This window comes from Leptodactylus fuscus, chromosome 11 (genome assembly GCF_031893055.1).
Source record: "Leptodactylus fuscus isolate aLepFus1 chromosome 11, aLepFus1.hap2, whole genome shotgun sequence".
Taxonomy (NCBI): Eukaryota; Metazoa; Chordata; class Amphibia; order Anura; family Leptodactylidae; genus Leptodactylus; species Leptodactylus fuscus.
In genome coordinates, this window is record NC_134275.1 from 8,657,209 (window position 1) to 8,671,408 (window position 14,200).

Consider the following 14,200-nt stretch of genomic DNA (forward strand, 5'->3'; position numbering starts at 1 on the left):
CAGAGCGGTATCATCTATAACAGAGCGGTATCGTCTATAACAGAGCAGTATGGTCTATAACAGAGCGGTATCATCTATAACAGAGCGGTATTGTCTATAACAGAGCGGTATCATCTATAACAGAGCGGTATCATCTATAACAGAGCGGTATCATCTATAACAGAGCGGTATCATCTATAACAGAGCGGTATCATCTATAACAGAGCGGTATCGTCTATAACAGAGCAGTATGGTCTATAACAGAGCGGTATCATCTATAACAGAGCGGTATGGTCTATAACAGAGCGGTATCATCTATAACAGAGCGGTATCATCTATAACAGAGCAGTATCATCTATAACAGAGCGGTATCATCTATAACAGAGTGGTATCATCTATAACAGAGCGGTATCATCTATAACAGAACAGTATGGTCTATAACAGAGCGGTATCATCTATAACAGAACAGTATGGTCTATAACAGAGCGGTATCATCTATAACAGAGCGGTATCATCTATAACAGAGCGGTATCATCTATAACAGAACAGTATGGTCTATAACAGAGCGGTATCATCTATAACAGTGCGGTATCATCTATAACAGAACAGTATGGTCTATAACAGAGCGGTATCATCTATAACAGAGCGGTATCATCTATAACAGAGCGGTATCATCTATAACAGAGCGGTATGGTCTATAACAGAGCGGTATCATCTATAACAGAGCGGTATCATCTATAACAGAGCGGTATCATCTATAACAGAGCGGTATCATGTATAACAGAGCGGTATCATCTATAACAGAGCGGTGTCATCTATAGCAGAGCGGTATCATCTATAACAGAGCGGTATCATCTATAACAGAACAGTATGGTCTATAACAGAGCGGTATCATCTATAACAGAACAGTATGGTCTATAACAGAGCGGTATCATCTATAACAGTGCGGTATCATCTATAACAGAACAGTATGGTCTATAACAGAGCGGTATCATCTATAACAGAGCGGTATGGTCTATAACAGAGCGGTATCATCTATAACAGAGCGGTATCATCTATAACAGAGCGGTATCATCTATAACAGAGCGGTATCATCTATAACAGAGCGGTATCATCTATAACAGAGCGGTATCATCTATAACAGAGCGGTATGGTCTATAACAGAGCGGAATTATCTATAACAGAGCGGTATCATCTATAACAGAGCGGTATCATCTATAACAGAGCGGTATGGTCTATAACAGAGCGGTATCATCTATAACAGAGCGGCAAGAAATTTCAGTGCATTTCCAGGAACAAGTCAAGCACAAAATGACACAGCATTTAGCTACAAATAGAATAACATGGCTGCTCTCCTTCATAAATAGCACCGCACTTTGTCTGTAGGGTGTGTGGTGGCGTTGTTGTGGGTCAGCACCTGTGAAGTTCATGGGACTGAGCTGCAAAACTGCACAGAACCAGCAAACTAATTGGCCTTGTTGTTCTAATCCTGGACTTTAGGCCGAGGTCGCGCAGCGCTCAACATTACTTGTAAAGTGGATTCTAGCAAATCCCATTAACACAATGCAGGAAACAATCTGCTGCAGAAATGTTGCAATTTCTAAAATGCGTACATCTCAGACTGTCGATTAGACCTGCAGAAACGCTGGGACAGAACATCTGCAAAGGACAAGTCTACGGACTACTACGTTCTTTTGCATTGCAGGGTAGAGTAATACGAGATATATCACTAATATCTGGCATAGCGTGACTATACATGTGATGCGTCTTGTGTGAAAGTTTTTCAAGCCGTTGTCTTCCAAGCTGTGTGAATATCCCAGATATAAACGAACAGTAAATGTAATATATTTAGATTATATTCAAGGATAGCTGTGAAAATTCTCAGCTGTCTGCAAGTGCAATACCGGGATAAACCTGCCCAATGTTATTCTGGGTCTAGTAAGTGAAGCTACAAGAAATCCAAAGTAACTATTGCAGCCAGAAACAGCTCTATAATATATGTCAGGCTGCTTTCATATGGAGTAACGCTCCGCTCATTCTGTCACGTAAACATGTGTCAGAGTGAGCGATGTAAAACAGAATCCCATTGACTTCAATGGGATCGGTCTTACGTGCGCTACCCATTGAACTCAATGGGAGGCTTTCAAATGTGATACGCGTGTAAGACCGAACCCAGTGAAGTCAATGGGATTCTGTTCTACATCGCTCACTCTGACACGTGTTTACGTGTCAGAATGTTTGGAGTGTTACTCTGTGTGAAAGCAGTCTAACATGCTCGAGGCTCGCCTATGATAAAAATGGATCCTGTGATCTCGGGCAACTTTGTGAGACAGCAATGGAGAGGCGACCAGCTTACCCTATCGGAGAATCCGGACCATATACTACCCATAGACTAAATCTACCCCGGGAGTCACTACCGACTCTCCCCGTACTGTGCAGGATAGAAGAACCAGAGGAACAGGGACTTCTAGGGTCATAGAAAAAGGAACCCACTAAAGTCAAGGGGAGGCTTTTTTTTTATAGCGCTGAAATTCCACACCAAATTCCTCACTCCACAGAAATGTCGCGGAAAAGCATCAAAATCCGCAGACAAAAACTCATTGTTTTGCTTGGTTGAGGCTAAGGCCCCACGGGCCGGAACTGCAACGCTAAACGCATTGCGATTCCTCCCACAGCACTTTGAACAGAAAGTTCACAGAGTTTTCCTCCGCGGACTTTCTGTTACAATTATATCTATTGGAAAGCCGCCGGCATTTCCGTAGATATAATGGACATTCTGCGATTTTCAAAACCGCAACAGTGCAGGGTGCAGGGTCTGCAAAGTGGGCGTGGGATTTGCAAGAATCCAATCCACTTTGAAATCACTGTGAAATGTTGCGATTTTTCCCGCGGTGTTTACGCCACGGCCAAATTGCGGTGTTTCCGGCCCGTGGTGCCCAGGGATAAATTCCTTTTGCACTTTTGAGAACAGGACGCACTTTGCTAACCACTCGCTGTCTCTTAATAATATGAATATTTTATGTTCTTATACTTTTTATATATTATTGTATTTATAATATTAGAATTTCAAGGCACAAATCAAGACATTGGAATCATCCTGCTGTCATCGACTGGAAGGGTTTATTTTTTTCTTTCTCGTTCCACCAGAAGGAATATTGGAAAACAAATGACACTTATCTCTGACGTGTTCCTCCTGCCACTAAGCCCCAATTATTTCGTGTAAAGTCACCGTGCGTTATAGCAGAAAACATGATAAAAATTCTGCACAATGCAAAATGCTAATGGGATTAGGGATGACAAAGGGACATTTTAGGAGCGCTATTAAACAGGAACTTGCTTTTCTTGTTACCTGTTGCTCAGAGGACCCATTCGATTGTGATTCTCTTCCGCCTCAATATGGACCGAGGAACCTGCACAAGAAAAAAAAACAAGATAAAGTAAAGGGTTTAGCAGAGCCGAGCACCTGCGCCTTGTCACAGGCAGAAAACACACAGGTGGGGCTACAAACCAGGCTGTGCGGGGAAAGCTGACATGGTAATTGCACATCACAAGCATCAGTTGCACTGTATTTATCTTTTATCTTCCCGTCCCTATCTTGGTCTGAAACAATGTCAAGTTATCAACTGCAAATTATTTTTATTGCAAGCCTTCTTATGTGCAGCTCCTGCTGATGGAAATATTTTGACCTATTGCGTCTCTCGAATGAGAATAGAAATTGCCCTGTATTTACGGCGATGCCACTTTTTTTTAGGACTGTTTTGTGCATAGGCATCCCTATCCATCTGCCTGGGCGCAAGTGATTAGGAAGGATGTGGAAGTAGTGATAAGAAATGAGATTGGAAGACTCCTTCGGGATCTGGGCTCCTGTTCTATAGACTATTCGCCACTACTATGTAGTAGTATTGTGGTTGTATCTACAGTCGGGAAAGTTTCATTACAATAACTAGTCACCAATATGGCTACTGTGACATAAGAGCGCATCGGCTTCTCAATGACGCCCTGAACTAGCCATATGGAAATTCCTTCTGCTTCCTGAAGAGGCCCCTCTGCGCCCCCCTCTGCTCGCAGGCTGCGGTGCAGGAGGCATGCACAGTTTGATAACTTGCTTACAGTTTTTGGTTGCATTGTCTGAACACTGTCCTATTCCTTCACCTTCATTTCCCTCTGCTCCTCTAAGTTTTGTTTTGCCCTGTGAGAGACAGCCTGCCTTCCTATCAGATCCAGGGCGGGTTCTTCCTCCCTATTCACATTGGTGCTTGCTATTGCCTTGTGCGTGCTGGCTTTTTCACTTATTGTTTCTTCGTGTATTCTGATTCCTGACCTCTGGCTTTCCCTATTGACTATTCTTTTGGATATTAATTTTGACACTGCATTGCTTAATTGTTACCGAACCCTGGCTAGCTGACCTCCATTTGTTGTTGTTGTCTTGTCTGCGTTCTTTGTGTCACGTATATAGGAAGGGATCGTCTCCAAGTTGTCGCCTATCACTTAGGATAGGACCGGCAAGCAGGAAGGGACAGTGGGGGGTTTCAGACCAGGGCTCGTTGTCTCTTGTGCCCCTTCCTCCAGGGTTCAGCAGCTACTGGGGAATTGCTGTCCTGGCAATTCCCTAACAACTTGCGTATGAGACCCCAGTCTTAATAAATCTGCCCCAATGTGCCAGAATGATGGTGCATATTCAATAATAAATCTGCCCCATAGTGTCTGAGATAATGCACTAAGCCTGATGTGAACACTTAATAGTAGGAGGTTGTCCATATACAGAGGTGTTTGGATGTTTGTTAAATCGTTACATTTCTGCATAAATTTTACCGAAATGTAAAGAACCAAATCAAATAAATGAGTAGAACTATTAGACTTACTCATCTATTTCTAGTACAAAATGATCTAATAAGTATGTGAACCTTTGCTTTCAGCGTCCCATGTGACAACGTTGTGCGGCAGTAACTGCGACACGTTAATTATTGACGAGTCCTTCACATTGGCTTAGAGGAATCTCAGCTCATTCCTCCATACAATACAGCTTCAGCTCTGTTATGTTGTTGGGTTTCCTCCCACGAACTTCTTGCTTTAGGCCCTTCGGTACTATTCCGTTATCGGGCCAGCAGAGCTGTTCAGCACTAGTATCGGGACAGCAGCAAGCAAGGCCGCATACCCGCATCGCAGTACAGTTCCGGACAGCATCGCGCATCGCAGATGAGTTTGGGACAGCATCGGGTTCAGCAGCATTCACACACACACACACACACACAGCTAATTGTAAGTGGATATACTTTATTTCGTAATTGCCGGCAGAGATGCTCAGCACTAGTTATCGGGACAGCAGCAGCATCGTAGTGAGAGAAATGGACGTGCCGGGCTGGTCCGATGCTGACAGAAAAATTGGGCGCCAAATTAGTGTGTTCGTAGTTGTAGTCACAGTACTCACCATTGTTTCAGTCACAGTTCTCAGCAGTTTTGTCAGATGGATTACACGCTGTGGGATTTACCTGCAGATGAAAAATCAGCAATTGAACTGTTCCAAGCCAATGGTCTGATCCATAAGAGCCGGTTTTGTGTTCGTAACCACCAGATGAAAATGTGTTTTTTGGCCAAAGCATCTCCAAAATGGCGGTGCAGCAAACGTCCGTGTGACGAAAAAAAGGGTGTGAGATCGCAAACTTGGTTTGCCAACTCACGCATTCCTTTTCTTACGGCTGCCCGTTTCATATATTGTTGGTGCCAAGAGCTGACATCCGTAGAGTTTTGTGAACAGCAATTGAAGATGAATCACAACACCTTCGTAGATTGGAATAATTACCTCCGCGAAGTGTGTACAAGTGCCTTAATATCCCGACCTTCTACAAAAATAGGAGGCCTAAACAAAGTGGTTGAGGTGGATGAAAGCCTTTTTACAAAAAGGAAAAACAACAGCGGCCGGGTTCTGCCACCACAATGGATCTTTGGAGGATTGTGCCGTGAGACTAAGGAGTGTTTTGTTGTTGCAGTCCCAGAAAGATCAGCTACAACATTGATAGCTTCTATTAAAGCCAACGTGGCAGATGGGAGTATAATATACTCTGATTGCTGGAAGGGGTATAATACTACAGACTTAAAAGCTGCTGGCTACGACCATTTAACAGTGAACCACAAGTACAATTTTGTTGACCCAAACACTCAGTGCCACACGCAAAATGTGGAACGTTTGTGGGGAAGTGCTAAATGGCGCAATAAAAGACAGCGCGGAACAGCCCGCCAGCATCTGGAGTCATACTTAGCCGAATTTATGTGGCGACAAAATCATTCCAAAGAAACAATGTTCACAGATTTGTTAAAAGAGATCGCTAATTTCATGCCTCCTGTTTAAGACAAGTTATATAACACAGCCCGACACGTCCATTTCTCTCACTACGATGCTGCTGCTGTCCCGATAACTAGTGCTGAGCATCTCTGCCGGCAATTACGAAATAAAGTATATCCACTTACAATTAGCTGTGTGTGTGTGTGAATGCTGCTGAACCCGATGCTGTCCCAAACTCATCTGCGATGCGCGATGCTGTCCGGAACTGTACTGCGATGCGGGTATGCGGCCTTGCTTGCTGCTGTCCCGATACTAGTGCTGAACAGCTCTGCTGGCCCGATAACGGAATAGTACCGGCCCTTCTACTACATTTCTATTGGATTAAGGTCAGGACTCGGACTTGGCCATTCCAACACTTTCTTGGCCATTGTTTGGTAGAAGAACTAATCTGCTTAAGACTGTTGCCTTGCTACATGACCCGGGTTCTCCTGAGATTTGGCTCATGGACAGATGTCTTTCCTTTGGAATCTGCTGGTATCATTAATCATTCATTGTTCCATTAATGATGGGAAGTCGTCCTGGAACAGATGCAGATGAACAGGCCAAACCATGATTCTATGATACAACCACCGCTGTGCGTAACAGATGTATGAGGGGTTTGTATCTATTTTTTTATATATATCTAATCTAAAGCTTTATTTGGGTTTCATGTGGCTTGTCCGTGTAGCCACGATTGTTGTTCGGACCAATAAACATTAACATTAGCTAAAGTGAGAATGGTCAAACATTGGTCAACCATTCCCGGGGAGGGTAATAATGGTCTTGCATTTCCTCCATTTGTACACAATTTGTCTGACTTCCGATTGGTGAAGTCCAAACTCTTATATCTTATTCTAGCCCAATGAACATCAACAACTCCTCTTCTGAGGTCCTCAGAAATCTCCTTTGTTTCTGCCAAGACATTCATCCACACACATGTGTTATGAAGATTAGATTATGATAGACCCTTGTTCCTTAAATAAAGCAGATCGCCCCCCCCCCCTCGCACCTGATTGTCATCCTATCAACAACACCTGAATGTAATTTCACCTTCCGTTATCTGCTAATTCTAAAGGTTCACATACTTTGTCACTCACTCACAGATGGGTAATCATTGGATGATTTTCTGATATAAATAAATGACCAAGTCTAATACTTCTGACTAGTTTGTAGGATTCGGTTAGGACCTGATGTAGCTGTAAGTCAAATATATGCAGAATAAGATGGTGAAGGGTTCACAAACTTTCAAGCACCATCATAGGTATGGAGGTATCAACAACAGTCTTATATATACGTCTTGTATGGTTGTATTGTATGTATGTCTTGTATGTATATCTTGTATGGTTGTATTGTATGTACGTCTTATATGTATGTCTTGTATGGTTGTCTTATATATATATATGTCTTGTATGGTTGTCTTATATGTATGTCTTGTATGTTTGTCTTATATGTATGTCTTGTATGGTTGTCTTATATGTATGTCTTGTATGTTTGTCTTATATGTACGTCTTGTATGGTTGTCTTATATGAATGTCTTGTATGTTTGTCTTATAATAGCCCATAAATATTTGCCAATGCACAGAATGAAGGAAATACAATGTTACTGCAGAACCTCAGAGAAGTCAGAAGACAGACCCCGACCTATTAGGAGACTCCATCAAAATGATCATTCCAGAAAGCCCCCTGTTACGATCTTTGACATACTAGAATATATATAGCCCATTTTGACAATATTATCAGCGGATGGATGATGTGCGGCCATCTTATCTCCCGTGTACTCGCTGTGTGCTGATCTATTAGTGTTATTTTGCAGCAGCGAAGGTAAAACCAGTGAATTTCAGTCTTTTTTACTTCTTAAGAGGACACCCTGGGCCAAGGATTCTTTGTATGAAGATACTTTGTGTCGCACATAGCGGGATGTTCACGCTGCTTTCATTGATTCTCTTATTACAAAAAAATCAGCGAGGGTTAATTCTATAAGGGTATTACGTGTGCGGCGCGGTGCAGATTCTTCTCTTGACCTCCGCTAAGCGTTTGAGCACTCGCCCTCCCATATCGCCTTTGTCAAGGAGCTGGAAATGTAGATTTAGTGTTTTGTGCAGCACCAGGAGGTCTCAAGTTCTGCACTAAAAGGCAAGAATCTGATCAAAAGGTCAATGGCTTCCTTCATGCTTTATGGTTGGTATATTTGTATTCTTCACATGACAATTTGTTTTACAGTCTTACCACACATCGAGGGGACAAGTATGACCATAAGAGTCTGCCGGGACTCCCTGATATCTCGCCATGTATCAGGGTTTCTTCTCCATTTGCAAACACATTTCAAGGAAAGGTCTACACGATGTTGGGAATAGAAGCGTCCGAGCTATGGGATAAGGGACAAGTGTCTGATCCTGGAGGTCTGAATGCTGGGATTCACATCATGTGAGCGGGTATCCCCAAGTCTACAGTGGTAACAATCTGGCCCGACCAGAACTACATTCAGTATTATGGGAATGACAGAGCGCAGCACTCGGATTCCTCCATCAGAACCTTGGAATTGAGAGAAGTATATAACTGCCTCCTTTATACCAGGGACTTTCATTCTGCAGTCATAAGACACTTTCCCCATCCTGAGATTAGAGAATAATGGCCACCATAGACAACCATGTCCTTGTCTGGCCCATCTTCGACTCTGAACTAAACTCGTTGTATCAGTTTAGTCCCCGCTCAGATCAGTAAATCCAACTTCTCTATAGACTGTATTTTCCATGACCACATGGAACGGTCCTAACTATAACCTTGTAATAAGGTTATATGTGGGTTAGAAGATGGTGATGACAGCAGATTGGTATCGCTCTAGGGGGTGCAGAGCAGTTGTTGTCGGCCATGGTGCCTGTTGGGGGTCCAAGGATCTTTCTCCCACATAAGTTGACACTAGTGATATAAATACACCCCATAAATGGGGGTCCTGTTACAGATTTGGACGTAAACCCCTGGAGCATCATGCTACACCCCTGGCAGAGGAGGTAGAAAATATATTCTTCTTTCACATCTGCTCTTTGACAGGGTAGTTAAAGGATTCCTCCGCCGGTCGCTCGCATACAATCATTCATTTAGCGTTTTGCATCAGTACGTTCCCGGGCTCCGACTGCAGCTGAGAGCTTATAAACTTGCTCAACAACCCCATCTGCCTTTGCAAAACTCTGCGCTCGGCGGGGAGGCAAAAATCTAAAAAGTGTTATTGCAATATGAGTTCTGTTTTCCTTTCTTCTTTTTTTTCCTGCTTTCTCCTATTGATTTGGCACTCCGCTGTTTAGAATGTGTGAATGTGAGGAGGTGAAGCTGAAATTCTCTGTTATAATTCTCATTTGCCATCCATATTTAGCTCTTGTAACACATGACAGATGAGCGGAGTCAGACTAGAGACAAGATCCGCTCACTTTTTAATAGGAACTTAGTGACACCTCTTTCAGAAAAGCCCATAGTTCACCAACACCACGGTATTACAAGTATCTATTAGCGTGTACAAGATAGAAATGAACAAACATGATATTGAGATGGTAAATGTCGCAACGAATAGTAATCCTGCAGGGTTGGACTTCTGCCAACAATTGAGTTACGGTCCTTGCAATGTGCGTTGTGGCCATATCTGTATCATTAGTTGGGATTTAGTAGCACAATACTGCAATATACACAACCACACAACAACAAATCACCATGTGGTCCTGACTATATACACTTATAGTCTTCAATACTGCAAGACTCTATACAGATTGCAACTATGTAGCTAAAATGTTCCGTTTACCTGGATCCAATAGTGTTATTAATACACCACATAAGTAACTCCCTAAAAAGTTATGGAACTTCTAAATATACAGAGGTAACTGATAGGATCAACAAGCCACAAGCAGAATAAACTACCTATAATCCGGCATCACTCCCGTCCCCCAAGGCCATGGACCAGAGCCAGCCGCAAGGCAGGATGGACTTCGCTGCTAAGAATTCAGGTGTCACCCCACAAAGAAGAACACTCATGGGGTAAAGACTAAACCTGGAAACCTACTGCAGGTAGAGAGGCTGAGACAGTCATGTAAAACAAGTGTATGGGTAGAGGAATAGCCAAAACGAAAAGAGAACAGATTGAGTCAGGTATCAGGGGAACAAGCAAAAGCTGGAGATCAGCAGAAAAACATGGTGAGGGACTAGGACTGAGCCACAGAGACCCTACAAGATGCAATCACAAGCAATACATTAGTGTCAGAGCCAGCTTTATATACCCCGCCTCAGCCCCGGATTGGAGGCTGAGCCAGAAGACGCTCTGACTCTGCTTGTCAAAGTTCTGATCAGATGGGTACAGTGTTGGCCAAAAGTATTGCCACCCCTGCAATTCTGTCTGATAATACTCCTTTTCTTCCAGAAAATGATTGCAATCACAAATTCTTTGGTATTATCTTCATTTAATTTGTCCTCAATGGAAACCCACAAAAAGAATTGTCAAAAAGCCAAATTGGATATAATTCCACAGCAAACATAAAAAAGGGTGTGGACAAAAGTATCGGCACCGTTTGAAAAATCATGTGATGCTTCTCTAATTTGTGTAATTAACAGCACCTGTTACTTACTTGAGGCACCTAACAGGTGGTGGCAATAACTAAATCACACTTGCAGCCTGTTGACATGGATTAAAGTTGACTCAGAAGATTTCTGACACCATTTGGGTTTAACAAGGTTTTGCAGGACTTCTATATTGACGACCTGATCACATATTGGGGCTGCGCTTGGTATTGCAGAACGGCTCCATTCACTTGAATAGGGTTGGACTGCAGCTGTACCATGTGATCAATGAAGGTGACGTCATCAGTCTGTGAGAGAGTGAACGTCCCATGATCCTCTTCAGGACGGCTGACTAGCTGGTAGGGATTATGTATTACACCAGTGACTATAATCATGGGAAGTTCCATGTTTGACACTTTGAGTTTCGCAACCCACACCTGACTGTCTTACACACTTTGCCCATCACTAGTTTCTCTGCAGTTCATCCTTCTGTCTGGCAGAAACAAGACTGAATTTTACATTTGATTCTGTCTAATAGGATGCAATATGAGCATTGGACCCTGAGATATTCACCTATGTATCAGAGGGGTAATTATATGGCCATGGTAGCAGATCAGGGGTTAATGGCGGAGTGGCCATGGTGGTGTCTGCACTGCATGGTGTGCTCCTTGTTTCCTGAGAGTTGCGGCTTTATCTATTCTTTTATTTTTCACCTGTCTTGCAGTGCAGGATTGAAGAAGACAAGTGTGAAGGATCCGAGCAGGCCTGGCCTTGGGTGCACGGACTGACAGGTAGTGGACAGATCCTACATCATCTCCAGGGGCAGTCGGGGAGAAGCAGAATACAATGCAAACCTAGGACGGCAGGTAGAGGCCCTGCTTATGCAAGTCAGCCCCATGCAGCATATGGCGGCAATACATAATTCAGTGCTTTAGTGGCGGTGATAATGAGGTGCCAGGTTAATGTCGCTGTCGTGCGGTATTAATAAAGCAGCTCCATTTCAGGCCCCCATTAGTAAACAGACAGCTATATCTATAGTTCATTGATTCCTGCTCATTTTTTTTAAAGAAAAGCCACATGAGGGATCTGGTGCATGCGGTGCAAACCAAAGACACCGCGTCTGATGTCGCTTTCTGATAGCGCTGGGGTTCATACAGCTATTGTTGTGCCGGCATGGGGCTTATTCACCTTATATTATTTATTGCTGCTATTTACATAGCACTGACACACTTTATCATTACACACAGAATAAGATCATTCACATCAATTCCTGTCACCGGCGGGGTTCACAGCCTGCATTTCCTTTCCCAAACCCCCACATAGACGTCTTCATAGGAAGCCAATCAATCTAAACATGTATTTGGAGTGTAGGAGGAAACCCGCACCAGCAGAAAGGGAACATGCAAATTCGGAGGTGTTATAAATGCATGTGATGTGAGACTGATGCATAGGAAGGGCGATGTATATGGGAGTATATACTGCAGGACACACAAGCTGTACGCCTCCCTAATACTCGGAGGTGTGTTATAAATACATTGATGTGAAACTGATGCATAAGAAGGGAAGAGTATATGGGAGTATATACTGCAGGACACACATAGTACTGTATAGCCTCCATGTGCTCAGTAAGACTCTATGGGATTTACAGAGATGACACCTGAAAGGCGTTCTCCAGGAGGATTAACCCGAATATCGAGCTCCACTTCCTCTTATCAGGCAGTGACATCCATGAACAAGTCCCTGGAAAGGAATGTGGCCGAGCTGCAATATCAAGAACAGCCACTATACAAGGTATGGCGCTGTATCTGGCAAGCAGTGAAGAGGTCACAGCTATCAATATCACAGTCCCAGACAAACCCCCAATTATACACAAGGCACAATAACGTATAAGGCTAAGGCCCCACGGGCCGTAATCGCAGCACTAAACGCGGTGGAAAGAACCGTGGGGCCCCGGCCTAAGAGTCCATCATGTGACACTGCAATCATTTGTGATACTCTGTTCTGATTTTCTGCAATGTAACAGAAACCTGTAACTGTTTGGAGAGGCGACTCCCTAGTAACAAAGGCCTGGTTAAAATGTAGACATAAGGTTATCTATATAGACCCCATCTTGTGCATGGTCAGCTTTCTTTCGCTCAGACTATTTGTTTAGAGTCTCTATATTCACTGCACACAGAAGTCTATGGAGAAGGGGCCACACGGTGGCTCAGTGGTTAGCACTGCAGCCTTGCAACGCTGGAGTCCTGGTGTTCAAATCCCGCCAAGGGCAAAAAACCATCTGCAAGGAGTTTGTATGTTCTCCCCATGTTTGCATGGATTTCCATCCCATATTCCAAAGACATACTGATAGGGGAAAAAATGTACATTGTGAGCTCTATGTGGGGCTCAAAATCTACATTAAAAACAAGAAGTCTATGGAGAGGAGTGGGGTAAGTTATTTCCTCATTCCACAGCATAGCAGTGTTATAAGAGCTTCCTGACCCACAGCAGAGCTGCAGCGATTGTTTATGTCTTTTCCAGCAGCCTTTCCTCTTTCCATAGACTTTTATGTAAAAATTATACTTGATAACTTTCCATACCTGGTGACATGAAGTGACAGACACAGCCCTAAGACCCTATTCTCCGTCAGTCTGACTGCACAGAGCGGCGTCTATTTCTCCTTCCGCCTGACGGATCAATTTTCGATCCATCTATAAACATATATTTGTGTATTTTTTTTTTGTTCATCCCATTTACCAGCCTTTTTGCATTCGTGCCTGTTGTTAAAAGCCAAATCCTGCCAAAAAGCTCTGAATCTGAAACCCACAGAGACTGACTCAAAAGGAGAGATAATTGCACGGCAGAATCAGTCGTGTTACGATCTCTATATTTCTGCAAATATTCCCACTGGCACGGCATCAGATTTTTTTTTACTATTTAATCATAGACATTAGTAATATTTTGCACCGTATCATTGGCCATTTCCAGGCGGGTGCAAAAGGGTTTCCAGTTCTGAAGTTTAATTAATAAAACACAAACAAAGGCCCGGTCATCTTATTATTAGCAAATAGACGCCTTGTATTCTGCAGATGTCTCACTACTGACTCAGGACTGAGACCTTATAGATGTAGCAGAGCTGAACTGGTCACCCTGCAGTTATTGGTATAACTTTCTGATACAAAAGATATTCATCAAACATTGCAAAGATAGCAAACGTTTGGTAAGTTTGTTTTATAGACGCGGGTTCTTTGGTGCAGGAATTTTTGCAAAAGTACGGCCAAGTCAATCGCAAAACTGTTGCAAGACAGCCAAAAATTGCATTGTTTTTTTCTGCAGCGTTTTACTCAGACAGTCCGCTGCAGACTTTCTGTCCCTATTATACACCAG

General features: G+C 43.2%; 1 protein-coding gene across 1 annotated transcript in view; it reads right to left on the bottom strand.

Annotated features, from left to right (window-relative positions):
- The window catches only part of NEXMIF (neurite extension and migration factor), a 295,924-nt gene that overhangs the window by 145,674 nt on the left and 136,050 nt on the right, over window positions 1-14,200 (bottom strand). Inside the window, exon 2 of the mRNA XM_075260374.1 lies at window positions 3,329-3,389. The gene's annotated coding sequence lies outside the window, so the exon portion shown is untranslated. The remainder of the gene's footprint in view (window positions 1-3,328; window positions 3,390-14,200) is intronic.